The following is a 25,768-nucleotide window of genomic DNA, read 5'->3' as shown; positions in this document are numbered from 1 at the left end:
ACGTCCTCGCCCCCAATAGAAATTTCGCTCGCAATACCCCTAGCTACGGCGTTACACGAGGTGTTTTCGCGAAGACAGTGTTTTTAAAGTGATCAATTGCAGATATGGAAATTCTGGTCCTTAAGCTGGTTCAAGTGGCGGACATTACTTTTACGAGAAATCCAAATGGATAGTTGAGTCATTGACAAAAAATTACTGCAGGAAATCCTTAGCGGAACTTGTCACATGGTGCGTATTCATTATTTTCAGTCACTTACATTGCACACATGCGTCCCAGACATGTCCGAACGCTTCAGGTTGTTTGACGACGTTTTCTCGGATTCTTTTTATAGCGATAGTAACTTACGGACATACTCCAGGCGCATTTCTGCCGTCGTCGTCACCGTCGCCGTTAGGTTGCGTATAAAGTCCAAGGGCGATAAAATCACTGCCGCGCGCCCTATGCTGGATGTGAGAGTGAAAGCGTGTGAGGTTGAGCTGGCGATCGCGGCTCAATCTGGCGCACGCAAAGGAGGGAAACGGGATGGAAGCGCATCGTCTTCCACTCGCGCGCAACACTACGAGGGAGGGTGACTAAAGGCCGCACGGTTGTTTTGTTAGCAAAAGCTACAGCAATGTATTGAATTATTCTGAACTTAGCTCATCGTATCCTCGTGCTCGTTTACATGCAGGCAAATATACCTTTAAAAAAAGCCCTGAAGGCGAATGCCTCACACTCAGGTCAGGCCTTGAGGCAATCTCTCTGCTTCAAGGAGGTGTGAATCCTGACTTCTTCTAAGCCCCGGTCACAAAAGCTGGATTGCCGCGTCCACTGCCGCTGGTATGAGCTAGAGTGCTTTTATTTGGTTTATGTGTATTTGAGTGTGTTTAGTGTGTCGATTAGTGTTTTCTTTTTGTCCTCGTTGTTTTTTTCCCGCTGTAGTACTTATATCCCCATCTAGTCTTGCACGGTAGTGAAACATTTCACCGTGTATGCTCTATCTACGACAGTGGCGCTAGCGGCACCTACAGCCACCGTGGTGTGCACTGTCTCCAACCTGGTGCCTCCGTCAACGTCTGCTCTACCACCAGATGGCGCCTGCGACCTGCTCTTCTTCGAGTCCTTCTACAAGGACGACAAGAACAACCTGGCCGGCGGATACGGCTCACTCGAACTGAATGCTCGCGTGTTCCTGGAGCAGGCGGCTAAAGCTAACAAGACCCAGTACGGCGCCTCTTTCGCGTTCACGTAAGTGCGTGTCTCCACCGTTGCGGGGAATTAAGGAACGATCATTTATTGGCATTTTGCATACATCCCCGCAAGGCATGGACGTAGACTAGATTATAAAGAAGCGCATGTAACAAGCTTAATGGCAAATACAAAAACGCAAGGCTGATAGAAACAAACGAATTGCTAGCCAAAAGTTCCGGGAATTCAGTTGTAAAAATATATTAAGTATGAAGCCTAATCAGCACTGCCTCCTTTAACGTAGGACTCCTTGAGCATCTACACACCAATTCGAGCGTTTCTGGCACAATTCCATGCTTTTTTTGGAACTCTCCAGGCGACAATGCGTTGAGGACCGCCACCGATTCCGACTGTATCTCTTCAACAGTGTTGAAAAACCAGGAAGCGGAGCCGAAGTAGAGAACGTCTTGTTTATTCGAAGCTTGCAAAAAAAAAAAACCCAAAAAATGTGAGCGCGCGCTCGAGTCCACGCTCGCTTCTGGCTTCGTCGTCTTCTCTTCTTTTTCGGAGCATATTATTCAACAGCTCCCGGCCGAACAATTTGCGTGTGCTTGCTTCTTTTCAAGACGGAGCTTGTCCAGCAGATTCTAGGTGATACAGCATCTGTATCCGTCTCCGCAACGTGTTTCCACTAGAAGTGCGCACTTTGCATGAGCGAACTTTGCCGTCGCTGCCCGGAAATAATTCTGTCACTTGTCCCATCTTCCACAATTGTCTTGGCGAGTTTAATTCTTTTATCAGTACTATGTCTCCAAGCTTCACTGATTCTGAGTGTCTAGTTTCATTAATGTCAGCTGAACGAAGTTCTTGGAGGTACTCTCGTCGCCACCAGTTCCAGAGATTGTTTAACACATGTTCTCTGTGTTTCCATCTTCGTTGAAGTAATTCGCGTGACGACGGTGTCTCTTTTGATGCTGTGCTCGACAAGTCTGGAGGAAGCATAGTCAATCTTTGTCCTATGAGGAAATGACTTGGCGTAAGCGGCGTTGGTTCAGAGGCTTCTGCATACACAAATGTTATCGGTCGTGAATTTATCATCGCTTCAACTTGATAGAGCGTGGTCAAAAGTTCTTCATAGTTGTAGAAATTATTTCCCAGTGTTTTCTTCAATGTAGACTTCACAAATCTAATGAGTCGTTCCCAGAATCCTCCCCACCAAGGAGCTTGTTCGGTGATAAATTTCCAAACAATCCTGTGACTTCCGAAATACGATTGTACTTCTTGTGATTTCATTAATTCATAAAGTCGCTGGATCTCCCTTGAGGCCTTTCTAAATGTCTTGGCGTTGTCGGAATATACAATCTTACAAATTCCTCGTCGTGCCACAAATCGTTTAAATGCCAGCAGGAATTTGTCGTAAGTAAGATTGGTGACAAGCTCCAGATGAACCGCTCTGACGACTGCACACGTAAAGATGAGTATGTAGCACTTCTTCGTTGGTCCTCCGTTATCCTTGTGTAGAAGCGGTCCGGTAAAATTGATACCACTGACTTCGAAAGGTGGAGAGGGCTGAACACGTTCGGCTGTCAGAGGCGCGAAGGGCTCCGAGTATTGCTTGCAGGAATATCGCCGGCAGACTGTGCATTCGTGAATGACTTTCTTTACAACCTGTCTGGCCCTCAGTATCCAGAAGTTTTCTCTCAGTTCAGTTAAAAGAAAACTGAGGCCAGCGTGTAAAAGTCCTTGGTGTTCCTTCTTGACCAACAATTTTGTGAATGTGTCTGAAGCAGGAAGCAGAATGGGGTGCTTGGAACTTTCCCGAAGGTTACTGAACTGATGGCGACCTCCCAAGCGAAGAAGCCCTAATTCGTCGTGATATGGTCTGAACCGCTGGAGTGTAATATCAATTCTGCTGATATCCAGTCCAAATACTTTATCTTGCGTTCGACATATCCAATAAATTTCAGCCTCTTGTACTTCAGTTGCGTCTGAAGGCCCCTTCTTTCTGGCGTCTGCGTACCTGCAATTTTTAGTAAATCGTTGTATCCATGCAGTTATACGCATCAGTCGGTTCTAAGAGCTGTAGTCGTCGATGTTTACAATCGTAAGCACTGGTCGAGCTGTTGCTTTCAAACACGTAGTTTCCTCTTCTAGGCCGACTGTATCCTGAATTGCTGCGGCTGTACAGGTAGTTTCTTCTATTTCGACTATATCCTCGGTGTAGCAAGGCTCGTCGAAAGTCGTCTCAGTGTAAAGAAAGTTTGGTCCTTTCCACCAAATCGAACTTTGCAAGAGTCGCTCCGCAGTGGTTCCTCTAGACAGTAAATCGGCTGGATTTTGATCACCCGGACAATGTCTCCACATGTTAAAATCGGTTAGGGAGAGTATCTGTGCAACTCGATTTGCTACTAACTGTTCCCAGCGTTTCGTTGAACGGCGTAGCCAATGAATCACGATCATAGAATCTGTCCACATAACTGTTTCAACGCCCTCTAGGTTTAGGACACGTTTCACTGTTGCAGTTAGTCGAGCTGCAACGAGGGCTCCCATCAGTTCTAATCGTGGCACAGTTATCTTTTGTAGAGGTGCGACTCTCGACTTGGCTAGCAAAAGCTGAACTGTTGTGTCTCCCTTGATGTCTCGTATCTGAAGGTAAAGCACGGCGCCGTACGCAACTGGGCTAGCGTCACTAAAGGCGTGGATGGTAACCTGCACATTCTTGTCCAGGAGGAATTGGCCAAAATGTCTCTTAACTTCCAGCTGATTAACAGTTCTGAGGCCTTTAGTCCACGCTCTCCACTCAATAAGAAGGCTGTCAGGAAGTGGCGCATCCCAGGTGTATTTCTCTAACCACAGCCTTTGTATAAATAACTTGACTACCAGCACGAAAGGCGCTAAGAATCCAAAGGGATCGTACATGAGTGAGGCGAAGCTTAAGATCTGTCTCTTCGTAACCTTTTGCTCGCTCAATGATTCAAGCATCTTCGTTAGTGATGGCTTTAAGATGTCTTTGTCGGTATCCCAAACGAGACCAATAATCTTCTTTTCGTTTTCTACATCGAACTGTACCTTTACGTCTCTACTATTGTAAAAGTTTCGCAAGTGTCCATCATTTGTCGTCCACTTTGTTAGATGCATTCCTGCCTCTTTCAAGATACTGAAGCAATCGCTAACGACTTGCTGCGCTTCTTTGTTCTGTGCCCCGATGACCAAGTCATCAACGTAGAAATGATCTTTCAACAGTTTGGCAGTAGAAGGGTATTTGTCTTCTACCAGTTGGAAGTGGTGTCGCAGAGTTGCAGCAAGGAGAAAGGGACTGCTGCAGGCGCCAAAGGGAACCCTTGTCATGCGCATTTCTTCAATATTGGAAGACCCTTCTTCAAACCAGAAGTAACGAAACGCGTCTCGGTCGTGTTCAGCCAGCGACACTTGAAGAAACGCTTTTTTCGATGTCGGCGGAAATTCCAATCTTGAAGCTGCGAAACTTCAGCAGTAAGTCGAGGATGTTGGGGTTCAAATTCGGCCCTGTCCACAAGACGTCGTTGAGTGAAGGTGAGTCCGCAGCACGAGAAGAGGCGTCGAATACCACCCGTACTTTCGTTGTAGCTCTGTCGCGTCTCACTACTGCTCGGTGTGGCATATAGTACGTGATATGTTCACTCGCACTGTCCGTTGTGACCTTCTCAGCGAAGTCTTTGCTGTAGTAGCTCCTAATAGAAAGTGTGATATTCCTTCTGAAACTCTGGTTCTCGATGTAGCCTTCTCTGCAAGGACTCCAGCCTCTTTAACGCGACATCCCGGTTGTTTTAAGCTGGAAACAATTGCTGCGCCATGGCAATTCAACTTGATAGCGACCATTGATTCTAATAGTTGATTCCACGAAGTTCTTCAGGACGGATTCGTCATCTTTCGAAAGTCTCTCTTCATTAGTCAGTCCCAGATGTTCTACTTCCCAGAAAGACCTCAGTTGCTGGGAAACATTGGCTTCCGTTAGGCATATGTTGAAGTTCCTTACGGTTTCCGGCTTGTAGAACTTAGGTGGACTTCTGGTATCTCCATGAAGTGTCCATCCGATGATAGTTTCGATGGCGGTCAAGGAGTCGTCCAGTCGATGAATTCTTCCGCTGACGAGCTGCCAGTAATAGTCTGCACCTATAAGCACGCTTATTCCAGGCTCAGGCGAGACCTGAATTGCGTTGACGTCAGCCAAAGGTAAGTTCTTGCTTTTCAACTTTTCAAGTACATTTGTCTCTGTCAATGCTGACAAGTCATTGCATATTTCGGGAACTTCTATAGCCTCTACTTCAAGTGAGTTTGAGTCGTACTGGCTATGCAGCGTGACTCGTACTCTCCGATAATATTTCCGTGGTGCTGAAACGTTTCCAAATCCCGAGATGGTGAGCTGCTCTTCTGCTAACACAGTGGCTTTCAGCTTCCTAGACAATTCTTCCGTGATGAAGCTGCGTTGACTGCCACCATCAATCAACATTCTTACAAAGCATTTGCTTCCAGTGCCCAAAGCCCAATCTTGGGCGGTCTGCAGAAGAACAGTGTACTTTAGCGAGTCTGTTGACGAGCTGGAAACAGTTGTCTGTGTTTCTGTATTCTTCTGCTTCCATTTTGGGTCGCACATCGTGGTGATATGTCGCCCCTTGCATTTCGCACAGCTTAGTCTCTTCCAGCTTCGGCAGTCTTTAGCTTTGTGATATTGTCTACCGTAGCGGAAGCAGCACCCTAGTTTGCGTAGTTTCTCTTTTTTCTCGTCTAATGTTAGTTCCGCTGGGCTAACATCCACCGAGTTATTTTTGTCTCCGCACATTATACAACTCTCTGGAGTCAGTTTCACGGTTAACATAGATGCAGAACCTTGGAAATGTTCATTAGATTGTCGTTTTGAGCTTGAGGCTTCTACTCTCTTGTCAGAAGTCATCATTATAGCCTGTTCCCGGCTTCTTACTTCAAGGCTCAAGAAGTCTAGAAGAACAGACATTTCATCTAGCCTGTCACTAGTAACGCCTGTATTTGTCGAAGACAAAATGCGCTGAGTATAACGGAGTACCATTTCTTGAGGAAGATTTTGTATTATAGCTGTTTTCAGAAGCACTCCATATTATTTTTCTTCGACGCCAAGGTTATGCAGGGATCTCACGCGAGTCTGCACTTCTTCATGCAACCTTTGAAGCCCTTCGAAATCTTCGCAGGAACGAACTTTACGTAGGTTCAGAAGACGACGCATGTGGTCGTTAACAATCAGCGTCTTCTGACCGAATCTTTCTTTGAGAAGTTCTATAGCTGTGCTATAGCTCTCGTTAGTTGTCGACAGACCGCTGATGACACTTTCCGCTTTACCCATCAGGTAGCTCCGAAGATATTTCAATTTGTCTACGTTTGAGAGATATCGGTTTTGGTGAACGGTAGACTCAAATTTATCCCAAAATTCTGGCCATTTAATGGGGTCACCGTGAAACTTCGGCACATCGAGCTTAGGTAGCTTAACGTGTACGCGCGCTTGATGAAAGTCATCGTGAGATGCGTGCGTAGTCGTTGTTTGCAGAGCGGATAAAATGCGTTCAGCGCGAGATTTAGCGAGGACGATAGATTCCTGGTACTGTCCGACGCTTTGAAGCTCATCCTCAATGTTATCATCGGTAACATGCTCTTCTACTTGGTTATCAAGGTCCGTAAGCATAGTTTCCTTTATCTTCAATAGGTTAAGATGGTCGGTCAGCTCACCAGATGGTGTTGGTTCCGTCTGCATAAGAGTTGTCATGTCGTTGATGATCTTGGTGACCGCCGCTTGAACGGTAGCACGCTTCCGTCGTAGTCTTTCCATGTCGTCACGGCGGGAATCGGAGGCCTCGTGATGACATGGATCGTTCTTCGATTCTGTCGCAGCGTCGTCGCGTTGATCGCGCCGGTCGGTCGTCCTCTTCAGGGAGCTCGCTTCATCGTCAGGGGTCTTCAACTGTAGATCTGATCCTAGTCAGGGCACCATACTGTTGAAAAACCAGGAAGCGGAGCCGAAGTAGAGAACGTCTTGTTTATTCGACGCTTGCAAAAAAAACCCCAAAAAATGTGAGCGCGCGCTCGAGTCCACGCTCGCTTCTGGCTTCGTCGTCTTCTCTTCTTTTTCGGAGCATATTATTCAACAAACAGTGTGAAACCAACGTCCTTACAGTCTCAACTTGAACTTTGGGAACAAGGAAAAGTCACAAGGGACGAGGTCAGGTGAATAGGGTGGGTGCGGAAGTACTGTGATTCGTTTGGAAGTCAAGTTCTATCGAAGAACGAGTGATGTGTGAGCGGGCGCGTTGTCGCGGCGAAGGAGCCAGTTGTGGTTCGCCCGCTTCTCCAGAAGTTTGCGACGAATGCTCTCTCTTAAGCGCCTCAAAACGTCTCAGTAAAGCTCGAAATTTACGGTTGTCCAGGAGGTAGAAATTCCACCCGGAATACTAATTAAATGTAGATAAAAAAACCACAATGAGCATGGACCTCACATTGCCACGTACTTGACGTGCCTCCTTCGGCCACGGGGAATTGGGCGATATCTATTGCGAGGACTGCTGTTTAGTTTCAGGACCATAGCTATAAACCCATGTCTCATCCCCGGTTATTACACTATACTGCCGACGAATATGGGATTGTCCTCTGACTTGTTGCTTCAGTTCCATACAGAAAAAAAGCACGGTGCAGCTTCTGTTCGTCACTGAGCAGTCTTGGCACGAATTTTGCAGAAATGCCGACTCATGTTCAAAACACCCGACAAAATTCGCTAAACTGTGCCATACGATTGTCCTACAATGTCACAGGCATCCTTTATATTTAGCCTGCGATTTCCAAGGATAGCCTTCCGAAATTCGACTATCGTTTCTGGGGTTGTGCTCGTGACGGGCGTCCAGAACGTTCATCGTCGTGAACACACATTCGACCCCCGTTGAAGCGTTTATGCCATAAAGACGTCCAACTTAGACTGATGACGTCTGCTCCAGAAGCGTCTTCTAGTAAACGATGAGTTTCCTGTCGCAGTTTTGCCAAGCTTAAAACAAACAACACTCCATTGCTCCTTGAAGTCTGCTGTATTGGTTTTGAAGAAATGCGCCAAATCATTGAAACATTGCGTTGCAAAACAACACTTCGCAAAACAATATTGTTACGGGGAGAATATATATACAATGGATATATTTACAGGGTAAGGCGCACAACGCTACAGCAATAGTTCAGGAGAGCGCGTGCGCACGAGAAAGCAACGCCGTCGTCGTCGTCACTCGTCCAAGCACATACCACAGGATCGCCGCTCGTGACATTACCCGCCGGCGGCAGAAGCACCGTCCCGGTGCAATTAGGGCCCGGGCGGAGAGGGGTACGGTTTAAGGCGCGAGACATGGACTATGTCACTCGCGATTGTTGCAGAGGCCGACTTAGGACTTAGTGGAGGTTGCAGAGGACCTAGGATTTACCAGAGCGATATCATAGGTCACATTAGTGACTTTGCGTACGACGCGGTAAGGGCCAGCATAACGGGAGAGGAGTTTTTTCGCATAGGCCAACGCGACGTGACGGGAACCACAGCAAGACGAGCGATCCTGGAGGGAAGTTCACCTCCCGGTGTCGGTGGTCATGGAGACATTTTTGATTGACCTGTGAAGCCGACAAGCGATCGCGGGCAAGCTGAAGGGCGATGTCAGCACGGGCAAGAGCATCACGAGCATAGGCAGAGGACGTGTCTGCGTGAGGATGAAGTATGGTGTCCATAGGCAATGGTGGGTCGTAGCCAAACAGTAGATAAAAAGGTGAATAGCCAGCTGTGTCGCGACGAGAATAGTTGTAGGCGAAGGTCACAAAAGGCAAGTTAATGTCCCAATCTCGGTGGTCCTCAGACACGTACATAGCAAGCATATCTGTGAGAGTACGGTTGAGGCCTTCAGTCCGTTTGTATGTGGATGGTACGCACTGCTGAACTTGTGATTGGTCTTGCAAGAATGAAGAATGTCGTCGACTACTTTAGACAGGAAGCAGCGTCCGCGGTCCGTGATTAACTGACGAGGAGCACTGTGGCGAAGGATGACGTCGTGAAGAATGAAATCGGCTACATCAGTAGCACAGCTGGTTGAAAGTGCTCGTGTAACAGCGTACCGCGTTGCGTAGTCAGTAGCGACGGCAATACATCTATTGCCAGTGGTTGACATGGAAAAAGGCCCTAGAAGATCGAGTCCCACCCGGAAAATGGTTCATCAGGGATGTATGTCGAGGGGCTGAAGGCTGCCAGCAGGCAGTAGGGCAGGAGTCTTGCGTCGCTGGCAGAGGTCACAAGCCGCAACGTACTGTCGCACAGAAGGGTAGAGACCAGGCCAAAAGAAGCGCCTACAGATGCGATCATACTTGCGTGACACGCCTAGGTGTCCGGCTGTCGGTGCATCGTGAAGCTGGCGCAAAACAGTAGAGCGAAGATGCGCGGGAACAACAAACAAGAGCTCAGCGCCATCAGGTCGGGCGTTGTAGCGGTGTAAGGTGTCGTTGTGGAGCACAAACATCCGTAGGGAAGGGTCAGGGTGTGGTGAGTTGAGACCGTCTATAACAGGCAGCAAAGATGAGTCGCGGCGCTGTTCGTCAGCTATGTGGACGAAGTCTGTAATGGCCAAAACAAAGGTGTCAGGTTCATCTTCCAGTGTATCAAGGGGATCGACCGGGTATCGTGACAAGCAGTCAGCGTCTTGGTGAAGCCGTCCAGATTTGTAGAAAACTGAAAATGAGTACTCTTGCAAGCGGAGTGCCCAACGGCCAAGGCGACCAGTGGGATCCTTGAGCGAGGAAAGCCAGCAAAGCGCATGGTGGTCTGTAATAACTGAAAAGTGCCTGCCATACAAGTACAGGCGGAATATTGCGATGGCCCATGCGAGTGCTAAGCACTCGCGTTCTGTGATCGAGTAATTTTGCCCGCGGAGGGCAATAAGGCCCGCGGAGCAGTCGATAAGGGCAGCGTGTGTGGACGAAGTCGATTCTCAAGATGAGGTCATGGGGGCACTGTTCCAGAACAGCAAAAAGAACAGATGTGTGGAGACCAGAAAGGGTGATGCGTGCAGTGCACATTCCAAGTACGGCAGGTGTACTCCCGTCGGCTAGTCGGACGGCAGGTGAAGTCACGGGCGTCAGTAATTTCTGGAGGCGGCGCCGGAGGCTCGAGCTCATTACAGAAATTTGTGCGCCGGTATCAACAAGAGCGGTAACTGCCACAGCATCAACCAGAGCTTAAAGAAGGTCCGGGCGATTGTAAGTGTTTGGTCGATAGGACGTGGGCCAGCGGCTGCGGCAATCGCGGGCGATGTATCCAATCCTAGAGCACGTGAAGCAGATGGGCCGGTCATCAGGTGTGCGCCAATCGGCTGGATTTCTATAACGTCGCCGGAAGGTCGTGTTCGGTCTTGCAGCAGCGACGACAGGGGCGACCGTGTTGGTAGCAGCATGACCGTTATCAAAGGTGGGTAAAATGCCCATACTTGCGACCTCTTGGCGAACAACGGCCTGAATTAGGGAAATCGGAGCCAGGGGATGCTATGCAGGATGCCCCGAGTTTGGCGAAGCTCGGGATTTTCACGAGCTCTGGCGACGCCCCAAGATGAAAGAACTAATGGTAACAAGACAAAGTTTGTCCGTCGGCACACCTCCAGTTTCATTGGTTTATCTAGATTCACTCTGGGTGGCCATCATCCCTTGGGCGTTGCCATATGGGCGGTCGACAAACTGGGGCTCACGCGATCATACGGTCGGTGCATGGTCGTGCCTTCTTTCACTTGTTTGTCGTTCCACCGAGTGCATTAGAGGCACAAGCAAGTTATCAAATAAATGCATTTAGTACAATGATATTAGTCGCCTTAATGTGGGTTATAAGCATTTTAAAGTTTACAAGATGTACACTGAATGTGTATTAGACTAATGTGTAGTTTAATCGTTTCGCGTTATACCACGAGGGCACGCTCGCCCTCCTCTTTCTTCCTCTGGATTGGATTGCCGCGGCTCGCTACGTGCTTGCGCTAGCATTTTCGAGCACAGATTGGTGTGCGCTTGGTTTTCGCACGGGGCTTTGAACAGATAGCTCGTTGCTCTTTCTCTTTCCTCTGGATTGAATTGGTGCGGCTCGCTACGTGCTTGCGCTCCCATTTCCGAGCACAGATTGGTGTGCGCCTGATTAATTACACCGCGCTTTCAACAGATCGCTCGTTGCTCGCACTAAAGTAAGACTGCGAGACGAAGGGAGCGTCGGCTAGCGCAGAAGTGGTTTGCCGCGCGCTTACCGTGTAAGCACTCAGGAATGTCGGAAAACACTCATGCAAGGTTAAAAAAACTACGCTTTATTTTCTTTTACATTGTGACGCACCTTCATACTGGCTAGCGCCGAGCGATGGCTTCTAACAACCGCAGGAAAGACTCTTTATACTGGGTAGCCCGAGCGATCCGTGGCTTCTAACAAACGCAAGAAAGGGTCTTTGCAGCGCACGTGGCCGTTGAGTGCCACCACATTCATCCCAGGTTGGACTCCAGCATCAGTACAGTTACTCTGTACCCACTGCTGACGAAGTGGCGCTTCACTTTTTGACAATAACTTTCTATTTTTTGCGTGTGAACGCCCGTGTTGGTTTCCACAAAGTGCACGCTGTGGTTAACTGTCTCCCTATGCAGATTGAGGTATAGCCCCGTTAGCATCCACTAAATTTGGGATACAGTTGTATGCGGCAAATTCGTCACTATGAATAATGGTCCCCGGTTGAACATTGGCTGCAATAATGGCGCCTAGCGTCGCCGCCTTTCGTCGGTCGACCTTGAAAAGTAGTAGCACCCCTCAGGTCGCGCAGACCATGCCGAAGACCCATGGGCCACCATCTTTAACACCACCGTAGTTTTGGCGGCTCGGCGGAACGTTGTCGCCCGTCATTAGGCGGCCTCGATTGCACTTTTGCTCGCCGCGAAGAAGGCACTCGTCAATTTGCGCTGTCTTCCCAGGGCCACCGAGTGGAGCTCGCGCCAGCAGCTCGTCCCTCGGGACCTTACGGGGGTAGCTCCTCCAGTCGGCGATGGCGTGCTCCGATAGAGGAAACAAGTCTACGGTCTCTTTCAACATCCATATGTCTACGCTTTTGCTCCCGCAGTACGTGAGCCAAATCATTTGCCGCCTGGAGAGGTGGTCGTTCGGACGGCCGAGGCGGTCCGTGTTGGCGCAGTAACTTCCTTCGCCTCTCTGCCGTGCAGTGCAGCGGTACCGTGTACCTGCGAAAACTGATTTCGGCACCTGTTGCACCGGAAGGCAGCCCGGCGTCCATTCTGAATCTTCCAATATAATGTGACTACTTCACCTGCGCAGGTTGCTTGGTCCGGGTTGAACCCCAGGTACTCGCAGGTGCTCCAGTACTCCGATGACGACGCCGGACCTGGCCTGGGGCTTGGACGCGGTGGACGAGCTTGCTTGAAACAGGAGAGAGCCGAAGTGATCGCACGAACTATTCCTCCACAGCCTAGTCACACCAGTCTGCGCTGGGAAAGCATCATTTGCCCGCCACCCTATCTCCGCAGACGACGGCCTTCGCCTAACTCGTCACACAGCCAGCGCACTCACGTTTTGGAAAGGCAAAAATGACGCTGAAACTCTACGTCGGACATGTAGGTGAACGGGTCCAGACGGTCATATTGACGCTTGCTGCCGCTGGATGCGATTACACAGGCTGCTGCTGCCGCCACCATGTTCCCGAGTTTAACTCGAGGGGGGTTTCGCGATGTACGAGTTTGGCCCGAGTTCGCGTGTCAATCAACACCATACGTCACGCCCCGCGCGAGGCATGTAACTCTTGTGCGTGCGCCCGCCACGGTTGGGCCACGCCCAACTTATTTTCCGGCAACAGCGACGTGGTGCGGAACTGAGAGGCATCAACAATCTTGACCGCCGACAGAAAATACGCACAGCACACTGTCATATCGGTGATGTACTGAGAACCACTATCAAAAACAAAGCGGCGACTTTCGCTGGCTTATGCATATATCTTCTTAGGCTGTGATGGCCCCACAACATGTTTCGTTGTCTGCATTGTAGCGACGTAGCGCACAGCAAATAATTATCGGCAAGTCACTGTAGCTGCTTGCAAGGCGTCGATGAGCCGTGGTGGATGACGATGCTGAGCAGTGCGTAGTTTTGCAACGTCAAGGTATCGCAGCTGTTGTCTGAGATGGCTGCTCTGTCATCGGTGATGTATCGGATCCGCAGTGTCGCAAACACGGTCAGCGCCGAGAAACGCTCGCTTTTTTAAACCCAGTGCGATGGCATTTCTTCATCACAAGCACGGCACACTAAATAGTTGCAACCCCTTCCTGCGTTCGAGGTTTATTTTCCTAACTGCACACAGGAGCCATAACCCGCCAAAATGCGATTGCTGCGCTGCCGTTACTGTATCCATCTGCGATCGCTGTTAGCTCAACAGCTGATGCAATCGGCAATCATATTGGAGAGAACAACACACTCAAACTCTGCGTATACGTGCGAATGGAGGCACCTTCACTGGGCAAGCGATGACAAGCGATGAATTGTGTCACTAGGCAGGGTGCTCTTCTTTGCAATGCATCGCGGAGGCTTCCCGCACGCAGATAAACGGGCGCATTTTCACTGTGCTGCGTCACTACGGACCCTAGAATACCACACAGCCATTTTGCAGTGACAGCCGTTGCTCCTGTCGTTTCAGTTGGTAAAGCGGCAGCCTTAATAGCCGCCTCCGTGAAGCACCTGCGGTGAACAACCATGCCGTAGCGCTGCGTTGCCATTCCCCTAATAGTCAAGGAATGGAAAGATCATTGTCATGACCGACTTTATCAAGGATTAGAGGGCCTCGATGCGCGCGGGCGTCGAGGCACCCTATAAAGGATAGCACTGCAGCGCCCCTGGCGACTGCTCACCGTATGAACTCCCTCGTGCGTGCAACCCTTTAAAATGTATTTGCTTGTAAGCTTTCGCCTCACTGTCGCCACTCGCGGCAAAAAAGTGCAAAATTTAATAATTCGCTCGATCTCTGTTTGTCATCAAACATTTCTAGCATTCCAAACGAAAAACAGATACTTCAAGAAATAAAGTGTTTCTTATTTTATTTGTTGTATTTGAACGTAATCGATTGAGGGAAAGTGTAGGCGCAACAATGCACCGCGTGTGCCCTGTTCGCATTCGACGGAGGATAGAAAGATAATGCTCGAAAGAGGAGGCACGCCCTTTACGCGCCCTAGAAAGGCGTGGCAAGTGGCTCACGGCAAGTGTGCAGATAGACAGCGGGACAGTCATGGTATTGCTAAATGGTGATAATACGTTGATAACAATACGCGGCGCTGGCGCGTTTTGCTGTGCAGTCTTGTGTGCCTGAAGCACGGAATCACTGTGCCGCGCAGGGTGCGCTCATGTTGTCATACGCGGCTTTATCTCGACATTTCTTTTTGCCTGCTGTTCTTGCGCGTTCCTTGCTATCTCCGTTCACTGACTGCCACCGAGCAAACTCGGGTGAAACTCGTGCGAACGAGAAACTCGCGCATCCTGCATAGCACCCCAGGTTGTTGCTTTGCATACCGTCATGAGGGTTAACGGGTGCAATGGCCTCGAGTTCTCGACGGACGATCCTGGTGACGTTTTCTGGAGCTTGTGCTTGCCGAAGCATGGCTAAACCTTCGCATGAGGACGTGGCAGCCGTATTGGGAAGTCGGTCGAAGCGGTGAGTGATACGTTGACTTTTGGCCAGCTCAAAATGACGACATTCAGCGATGACCACTCCACCGTTGAGCAGTTCTTACACAGTAGCAGATTGAATGCGTCATCGGCAGTGCCTTTCAGTACGTGGCCCACTTTGTCCGCTTCAGGCATGTCCTTGTCGACCTTGTGGCACAGAAACAACACGTCCTGAATATACGAGATGTACGGATCCGTGGACGTCTGAGCAGGAATTGCGAGCTCCTGCTTGGCCGCTAGTTGTCGTCCGATAGGTGTCCCAAATAGATCGCGTAATTTCTGCTTACAGAGGTCCCAACTTGTCAGATCTGCCTCATGCGTCTCGAACCAGAGTATCGCAGTGCCCCGCAAATAGAAGATGAGATTCGCAAGCATTATCGTCGAGTCCCACTTGTTAGTGCGGCTGACGCGCTCATACATTGCCAGCCATTCATCGACGTCCACGCCGCTTGTGCCGTTAAATCTCCTGGGGTCACGACAGTGCAAAGGAATGACCGGTGACGGGCCTTGATCACACTGGGTCGCTTGGTCTGTCATTGTGGTGGCAGCAACGCGCCGTCCGCTGCGAAGATCCAGTTCCCGGTGTTGTAGCGAGCCTACCCAGCACCTCCACCAAAGATGTTACGGGGAGAATATATATACAATGGATATATTCACAAGGGTAAGGCGCACAACGCTGCAGCAATCGTTCAGGAGAGCGTGTGCACACCAGAAAGCCACGCCGTCGTCGTCGTCATCGTCCAAGCACCGACCACAGAATCGCTGCTCGTGACAATATAACTACCACGGTCCTTCAATACTTTCTTCTGGTCATGAAACTCCCACCGAAGTTTCATATAGGGACAAAATCTACCACCAGAGGCGCCGCCGTGAGTAGAAGGGCACCGATCTGCCCCGCTTGGAAGGGCAGTCGCGCGTTCGCGTGGATGTTTGCCATAAAAAACACCTCGCCCACATTTTTATTTCACTGTGTCCGCTAACTGAACATAGCAGTACTTACTATTGACTAAATAAGATAACATTCGAGTTGTTTATTACTTCAGAGTCATTGATTGTTACCAATGGTTCACCCAAGGCTGCCTGTCAAGCGTTGCAATTTCGCTTGTGCTCGTACCTATACCTACGTTTCTTGATTCCTGTGTCGGTGATTAAAATCGTGCTTAAATTATACAGTGCGCCAGGACTAAGCCTAGCTGAGCCACAGATTAACGTTGCTTGCGGATGAAGTTATGGTGCGCCCTACTGCGCGCTGGCGGTCTGCAGCGCTTATTCTCCTGTTAATTGCCTGTTTATTCTGGGGCATCACGAAACTGCCAATGGGAATTTCGCGCGCAGAACAGGCTCGACTGAATAAAGTCATCTTGGCACTAATTGCAGCAGCAGCTGTGAACTGCATAGGCAATATGTGTGGTTTCTAAGCGAAAGTTCCTGCATTTAGTTCCTGCATTTACGCATACAAATTTAAACATGATTAGTTGAAACCTGCGCGAGTGTATTTTTTTTTCATCCATTCGCAATTACTGTCGCAGTGACCATCAGTTCAAGGTTGGCGTTTCACTTAGTCGCCCGAAAACACCACCCGAGTCTTTTTATAAAAATACCAGCGCTGATTGAAACCAGCTCAGAGCTTCCATCTTCACTACGTCATTCAAGACGACATTTACCGATGAAAATGAATAACTATATTATTTTTGCATGTTTCTCTTGTTTTGTCTTTATACTCAGTTTTCTTAATCCAACTAGAGCCTATGTTTTTGTATTATTTTTTCTGCCCAGCAGAAAACAAGTTTGCGCAGGTCTTGTGGATAGCATTTTGACTTGTGCTAACCACGCTACCCGTTGCAGGACAGTGCCTACTTAGTAAAAGGGTGGAATGGAGGGCATGATATACGATTATTAGGGAGTAATTACTAGCAAGCGTCAAGAATGCAAAAGTGCCGCAAGCACTAGTGTACGTATGGTTGCAATTAAGATTGCGTTTGATAGACTGGCAGAAAAGTTGGTGGATAGAGGGAATCAGACAGAACACCTAAAAAATCATGTCACTGCTTTCCTCCCTCCTGTGGCTGAACAGGATCAACGAGCACCAGCACGAAATAGTCTGTTCCTTTCGCGTGTAAAATGTAACGGCACTTAATAAAAAAGTGCACAACTGCAGCCATTGTGCGCACAAAATGTGTTGCGCAGCCAACACTGGCCCAGGAAGTATGGTCGTCCAGCAGGATGTCTTCAACAGACAGACAGACAGACAGACAGACAAAGAACTTTTATTCAGGTCCTGAGGAACTGCGTTTGGACGCCCCCTTTCAGGGAGAGTCGGTAGCAGTCGCGGGCCGCTCCCACGCAGGGACCGGAAGACCATGGCCCTCCGACCTCTCGCAGGCCCTCTGGACAGCCTGAAGTTGAACCGAGAGGTCACCGCTTTTAAGGGCTTCCTCCCAGACCTCTTCGTTGTTGAACTCTGTATCGCGTAACGCAGGACATTGCCAGAGCATGTGAGCTAATGAGCAGTACGCCTCTCCGCAGTCCGGACATTGCGGTTCGATGTTGGGCGAGAAGTGACTAAATCTGCCCCTCGAAGGGAAAGACCCCGTTTGGAGCATCCTAAAGGCCGTCGATTGCGATCGAGTGAGTCTAGGGTGAGGAAGTGGAAAAGCCCTCCGCGAAAGATGATAATGAGTCAAGATCTCGTGGAAAGTGAGGAGCGAGTCCCTGTACCTCCCGGCGTCCCCGCCTTCGAATCCGCCGGCACCGCCGCGGTGAGCGAAACCTCGCGCACGGTCATGGGCAAACTCATTGGCGTTGGGAACATCGTGATGTACGTTGGCCCCCATGTGGGCCGGGAACCATTTTATAGTGTGAAAGCCGGCAGCCCCCTCGCTGCCGAGGATGGCCGCTGCTTCGCGCGAGATCGAGCCCGAAGCGAAAGCCCTAGCTGCGGACCGCGAGTCCGTGAATATATTTGGACGCGACGGGTCCTTCATTGCTATAGCGATGGCCATTTGCTCAGCCACCGTTGCCGAAACATTTCGAACCGAGGCAGAACATAGGAGTTTGCCAGTATGGTCGACAGAAACCACTGCGAAGCAATCGGAACGCTCGTACTGGGCTGCATCGACAAAGGCTGCGAGATCCCGGCTATCTGCAACCGATTTTAATAAAGAACGGGCCCGAGCTATGCGGCGCCCTACATTGTATTGCGGGTGGACATTTCTTGGAAGTGGAGCTACCGTAAACGTACCTCTGATTGAGGACGGTAGAGTCACTTTACGCTGGTTAGTCTCCGTAAGACCGCAGCCTATGTATTCCAGGATGCGCCTACCAGCCCGCGAGGACGATAGACGCACGACCTGAGCCGTCTGCTGGGTCTCGATCACCTCCGCGAGTGAGTTATGCATGCCTAATTGTATGAGCTTCTCGGTTCTGGTGGCGATAGGCAAGCCTAGAACTCGCTTTCTACTTTTGCGCATTAGTGCATCGATTTTTGTCTCTTCCCTTTTGGACCAGTGCAGCGCCGAAGCGACGTAATTAATGTGGCTCATGAGAAACGCATGGTATAGCCGTAGGAGATTGCTCTCGCTCAGCCCTCCCCTGCGGTTCGAGACCCTGAGTATGAGCCTAAGCATGTTCTCCGTCTTGGAGGTGATGCGGGCTATTGTCTGTGAGTTGCCCCCCTTGGACTCCAATAGGAGTCCGAGGATCCTGATGGAGTCTACCCTGGGGATCATCAGCCCATCCCGTGTGTATAGAGCTATGGGAATCTGCTCTAAAGGAGTGAAGTTCCTCACCCCTTGTCGTGTGGGTCTGTACAGTAATAACTTGGACTTAGCCGGTGACAGGCTCAGGCCCGAACCGACTAGAAAGTTCTCCGTGATGTCTAGTGCCTGTTGAAGCGCCTGCTCTACCCCGGCGTCGGACCCTCCCATGCACCACACGGTGATATCGTCCGCGTAGAGAGCATGGTTAGTCCCGCGCACCATGGCGAGTCGCTCCGAGAGGCCCTTCATGGCAATATTGAAGAGTAGAGGAGATATGACTGCCCCCTGTGGGGTGCCTCTCGCTCCCAAGGTAAATTCCTCGGATTTGACCTGACCGATCTTGATGGCAGCCCTGCGATCCCTCAGAGAGGAGCTAACGTACGCGTGGAAACGTTGTCCCAGCCCCATACCCGAGACCGCCTCTAGCACAAACTTGTGCGAGATATTGTCAAAAGCTTTGGCCAGGTCTAGAGCTAGTATGCCTCTAGTATCCCTGGTGCAGTTGTCAATAATCTGTCTCTTTATAAGGAGCATGACATCCTGTGTGGATAGTGCAGGTCTAAATCCCACCATATTGTGTGGAAATAGCTCTTTGCACTCTATGTACCGGGATACCCGATTGTGAATCGCATGTTCAGCCACCTTGCCCACACAGGACGTAAGCGAGATGGGCCGCATGTTCTCTGGCGCTAGAGGTTTACCTGGCTTTGGGATGAGCACAACCGAGGCCGTCTTCCAGGATTCGGGGACCAGCCCCGTCTCCCCGATTTTATTGACTTCCTCAGTGAGCTTTTCGATGGATTTACCGTCCAAGTTGCGTAACAACAATGTTCAACAATGTTCATGTAGACATTGGCACATGCTATATTGTCCACGGTGCACACTTCTAGGTGCTCGTCCACAATTTGCAGAAGGCAAAGCAGCTAATCTGATGGCACTTGCAAAAATCCCCTAGTCTTTATTTCGGCCAGTGCACTTGGCTCTCGGAAGGTGTTTGGAGGCAGTCCTTTTAGCTTATTTTAGCAAACTTTCTTGCAATCTAGCCACCAAGGTAGTCCAAAATGCAGTCCTTCGTTGACTCAGGACGATTGATATCTTGCATGCACTCAGCCGGCTCCAATAGTATACCATCCAAAAGAACTGCCAGGGTATCAATCTGAAACACAAATATATTGCTCTATCACTCAGTCAATGACATGATTGAGAAATTTTAAAAACCAGAAAGCATAATAGACCTTCACTGCATATAAAACAAGACGCGTATGCCATTAGCATCAAATGGCTAGTCAATCATTATCACATATTTCTGTACAGTGCACAGTTACTCTGCAAGTTGTTTTGGTGTGTGTTATTAAAGAGCTTACCTGGTTAGCAGTAGGTTCTTTATGCTGAAAGAGATCTTGCATTTTTAAGAGTAGGTGTGGTCCATCTTCATTTTAGTAAGCGCTATCACTTTTTCGTTTGGATCACTAAGCAAAAAGTAGGCACGTTCATTGCTAAAGCCGCGCTTCAGTAAACCTCTAAAACACAGACACTGTCGCGGTTTATACAAAAAAACATCAGGAATGGGGGCTTACCGCACGGAATTCGTGGACTTCATGTTTGCCTTCATGATGCACTGATCTATAATGAGCTTATCGCTGCCCGATAGCTTCTGAATCGTTTGCTGCATGCCACGTTTATTTGCCTGCGCCTGCACTTTGCGAGCTTCCGCTGAGACGAATGGAGTTGTTGCTTCACACTGCGAAGTTGGGCCTTCACCCTTTGCAGCTCTGAGGCAAAGCAAACAGCCTGCTCAGTTATGCACTCTGCATCAGCATCGCCAAGGCTATTCACAGTTCGTACTTCATCTGCAAAGAGCGACCAAGGACGAATTTCTTAATGAGAGTGATGCCAGTTTGCCTGCGTAGTCAGCAAGTAGCATACTCCAAAGGTGTGTACCAGGCTTACCGTGAATTTTTTCTTCGACTGCATCGGTGACGTCTGCAGTTGAGACGGCCGCAACTTCGGCTGCACCGCAGTCTGAAGATACCTCTCGCCGCCTTTTTGCAGGTGGGCGCCGTGTCGTTGCATGCGAACGTTCTTTGGGCTTAGACAAGTACACAGGTAAGCCCTGGAAAATCCTCGGAATGGCGTCTTATCCCCATTTGGGTCGATCGCGTGGCAGTGACACGTTTCCATTCATTGTCCACACGTCCGCACAAATAATGTCTCCGGTATCAAAATGTTTTTCGCACAAGCGAAAGTACTTCGATTCAAACGACAACCCGGCAGTCTCTGGTCGCGGGATTGCTCGCTTCCACCTGTCCCGTAGTTCCGGGTTGGCTGGTAAATAGAATAAAGAGACTTTTTTTGTCGACGCCCCTGTATTCGGAGCGGCAGCCTGGCGCACAGCAAGTGTTAGGCATCACTGATATGGTGAAAACGAAGCGTCGATGTCACTACATGGAAAGACACGTTCAGACGAAACAAAAAACCACGCACAACAGCACACCGCGCCGACACTCCGCTTTCCGGCGGCAGCGGCCGCCTTCCCCGTCGCCCTTCTAGCGACGCCAGCGCCGCGGCGCCGCAACGGCGGGCGCTATATGAAGCTCTCCCATAGCGTTACGCGGGAGTTTCAAGACCAGGAAGACCAGGAGAGAAGTATTGAAGGGTCCTGCTACTACTTAGAAGCAAGTCGTTCAGCAAACTGATCCGCAAGATATATATATATATATATATATATATATATATATATATATATATATATATATACGGCTAGCAACATCTAGCGGCCGAAATGTGTACCACACTCAGTTTGCCCACGCTTTTCAATTTTTCGGAACTTATGAGTAGCACCTCGTACATTACGGAATAAATCTTAGAATATCAAACACACCGAGAAAAGCCCTATTTAACAGTTTCCACATTGTCACAGAGAAAGCAAGAAAAGATTGTTATCAATTGTAGTAAAAATATCGTCTGCAAGCAGGTTGTATTCCCTTGTTGCTTTTAAAACGAAGTTTTTGCTCCAGCCGAACTCTCATGCTGACTACTCAAATATACGTAAACCACGAAAGTGATGTTATGACGCCACCTCTAGCCCTATTTAAATTAAATTTGTCGCATTCCAGAGAAAAGTTCCATTCTAGAGACTGTTGGAATCAAAGTCTCTTAAGAAACTTGCCTTTTTTAAAAAGAAATAGCCAATTATTCGGAAGCCTAAGAAAAATTTACTAGGTGTCCCCTATGCTATACAACTAGTATGACAACAAAGTCTGGAACGGCTGTGGACGACACGAAGGACGCCGACAGGAAGACAGAACAGCGTAGGCTTAGCCAGGCGCACCAGGAACAGCGTCGAGCCCGAGCCCCACTTCAGTAGCGCTGTCGATCCAGCTGCGGAGCTCTACACGACGCACTTCTTCCTTACATCTTCCCCCCTCGCTGAAGACGGAGCCGCACAAGAGGCCTAAGGCGTCGTGAGGACGAAGGGCTCGTGATACGGCTTGAGCCTATCGACGTGGACAGTTTCGCGGCCTCGGCGACGCAGGTCCGTAGGGGGCGTCAGAGGTTCGATGACGTAGTTCACCGTAGAAGTTTGCTGCAGAACCCGGTAGGGTCCATGGTATCCGGATACAAACTTGGAGGAGACACCTGCTGACAAAGTAGGAGGCACCCACAACCAAACGAGAGCGTCAGTGGAAAACTGGGTGTGGGGGCTCCCGTCGTCATGACGAAATTTCTGTAGCGCTTGTTCTTGCGTTGTAAGGGAGCGAGCTAGTTGCCGACATTCTTCAGCATACCGGGCGGCTTCGGAAACCGGTGTCGGGACGGTAAGGAAGAATAGTGTCAATGGGAAATGACGGTTCTCGGCCATATAGAAGAAAGAAGGGTGAAAAGCCCGTCGTTACCTGGGGCGCCGTATTGTAGGCGTACGTGACAAAGGGAAGGATGAGGTTCCAGTTGGTGTGGTTGGAGGCGACATACATCGAAAGCATGTCGCCAAGAATTCGGTTAAAGCGTTCTGTCAATCCATTTGTTTGCGGGTGATATGCGGATGTACGGCGATGAATAATGCGGCATTCAGTGAGAAGTTCTTGAAGGACATCGGCGAGAAAGACGCGGCCTCGGTCGCTCAGTAGTTCGCGGGGAGCGCCGTGACGTAGAACGAAGCGTTCAAGCAGGAAGGAGGCAACGTCACGAGTCGTCGCGGCTGGTAGAGCGGCCGTTTCGGCATACCTCGTGAGGTGGTCTATAGCTACAATGACCCAGCGATTGCCAGCAGCTGTGTATGGAACAGGCCCGTATAGGTCTATTCCAACCTGGTCAAAGGGTCGTGACGGGCACGGCAAAGGTTGCATTGGTCCAGAAGAGCGGCAAGGATCAGGCTTGCGGCGTTGACATTCTGTGCAAGAGCGAATGTACTTTTGCACAAATGTGTACATACCGCGCCAATAAAACCTATGCCGTAGTCTGGTGTAGGTCTTGAAGAGAGCAGCGTGTGCACACTGAGGGTCGGCGTGGAAAGCGGCGCATACAGCAGTGCGGAGCTGCCGGTGTATTACAAGCAGCCATTTGCGGCCGTCGGAACTGTAGTTACGGCGATAGACGATGTCGTCGCGGATGGCGAAGTGCGAAGCTTGCCGGCGTAGCGCTCGGGATGGTGGGCGTTCAGGTTAATCGGAGATGTAATCTATGAAACATGAAATCCAGGAGTCCTTGCGCTGCTCCAAAGCCATGTCGACACAAGCGAATGGGGGAAGTGGGTCGTCTAGGACGGAGACACTGACAATGTCGGTGTGGACAGGCGAGCGCGAAAGAGCATCGGCATCGGCGTGCTTCTTGCCTGAGTGGTAGACAACCCAGATGTCGTACTCTTGGAGCCTCAGCGCCCACCGGGCTAGGCGGCCGCAGGGATCCTTGAGGGACGACAACCAGCAAAGTGCGTGGTGATCGGTGACAACATCGAATGACCGGCCGTACAGGTATGGACGAAATTTTGTAATGGCCCAGATGATCGCTAGACATTGTTTTTCCGTGACAGAATAATTCGCTTCAGCTTTCGTAAGAGTGCGGCTCGCGTAAGCAACAACATATTCTTGGTAGCCGGGCTTTCGCTGGGCGAGCACAGCGCCAAGACCAACGCCGCTAGCATCCGTATGGATTTCCGTGGGAGGAGTTGGATCGAAATGGCGCAGTATCGGTGGTGTTGTAAGCAGGCGGCGTAGCGTCGCGAAGGCCTCGTCGCAAGCCGGGGACCACGCGGAAAGATTGGGGTCTCCCTTAAGTAGCTCTGTAAGCGGTGCCACAATCGAAGCGAAATTTCAAATGAAGCGGCGGAAGTACGAGCAGAGGCCAATGAAACTACGCAAGTCTTTTAGAGATGTCGGCCTTGGGAATTCTTTAACAGCACGGAGCTTTGCGGCATCGGGGAGAACGCCGTCTTTCGACACGACATGTCCGAGATGTGTCAGCTTGCGTGTCCAAAGTGACATTTTTTCAGGTTGAGTTGGAGGCCAGCGTCACTAAGGCAGCGTAAAACCTGCTCTAAGCGATCAAGGTGAGTAGGAAAATCTGGTGCAAACACTACTACATCATCCAAATAACACAAGCACGTGTTCCATTTGAGGCCTCGAAGAATAGTATCCATCATCCGCTTGCAAAGGCCGAATGGCATCACACGAAATTTGTATAAGCCATCTGGTGTGATGAAAGCTGTTTTAGGCTTATCGTCTGCAGCCATAGGCACCTGCCAATAATCACAGCGTAGATCGAGGGAAGAAAAGAACTCTGCACCTTGTAAGCAGTCTAAGGCGTCATCGATCCGTGGCAATCGATAAACATCCTTTCGGGTTATTTTGTTTAGGCGACGGTAGTCCACGTAAAAGCGGATAGAACCATCCTTCTTTTTAACTGAAACAACTGGCGATGCTCATGGACTGTCGGATGGTTCAATGACACCACGCTTGAGCATTTCACCTACTTGCTCATCAATGACGCGTCGTTCTGTCGAAGATACGCGGTATGGTCGCTGCCGTAGCGGTGAGTGAGCACCGGTGTCAATCCGGTGGCATACAGTCGTTGTTCGACCCAGAGAAGTGCTATGGCTGTCAAAAGCAGGGCGAAATTTATCGAGAAGACGGAGGAGGTCATGGCGCTGCTTGGGGTTTAAGGCGTTGTCGATGACGTGGCGGAAAACGTCTTCAGGCGATGTGGCAGGTACGGGACTACCTGAGAGAGTGTTGACCTCGGATAATCCATTAGGAAGTTCCAACGCGGTAACGGTGTCCTAAGGCTTCACAGTGCCAAGAGATTCACCGCGAAGCAACGTAATCGGGAATGGGAAGTGGTTGTTGACAGGAAGGTGAGTCGCACCTGCTTGAAGGCCAAGCAGCGCTGTTGGGAGTGGGGAGATGTGTCGACGAACGAAAGCAGTGGAAGGTGTGAAGAGTACAGTAGAGTCGGAGGCAATCGAACAGGATACAGGTGCCAAAACGGATGCGTGCTGAGGTATCTGGATGTCGTCAGCGAAGGATAACTTGGTGCAGGAAAGCGAAACGTCGTCAGTTATGGCATTGCCAAGCGAAGAGAAGGCGACTTCTGCACGGGAGCAATGAATGACAGCTTGTTGACGAGAGTGAAAATCCCAACCTAAAATAATATCGTGGGAACAGTGGGGAAGAACGACGAACTCTAAGATGAAGAGCACTCCTTGAATTTCAAGTCTGGCGATGCACGCAGCCATCGACTGGACGTGCTGTGCTGTGGCCGGGGGAGTAATGGACCGAAGAAAGCCGTCGTGACTTTTCGTATTGAGCGGCATAGTTTTTCGGCAATCACAGATATGGCGGCACCTGCGTCAATGAGGGCAAGCACAGAGACACTTTCAACAGTGACATCAATAACGTTGGGCGGCAAAAGAAGAGGGCTTGAGCGTTGCGACGATGACGCAGTTCTTGCCTCGGGAACTGCTCCACTTAGTTTTCCGTGTCAGCGGTAGAGGGACTTCGACGCATCGGGGAGAGTGAGCGACGACCAGAAGAAGAACGGCGGTCAGAAACTGGGCGATGGCTGGGTTGGGGAAGGGTAAATTGCGGTCTGGAGCGTAAGACAACG

The sequence above is a fragment of the Dermacentor silvarum genome, chromosome 9 (assembly GCF_013339745.2).
Source record: "Dermacentor silvarum isolate Dsil-2018 chromosome 9, BIME_Dsil_1.4, whole genome shotgun sequence".
In the NCBI taxonomy this organism is placed as follows: Eukaryota; Metazoa; Arthropoda; class Arachnida; order Ixodida; family Ixodidae; genus Dermacentor; species Dermacentor silvarum.
Note: the sequence above shows the minus strand (reverse complement) of the source record.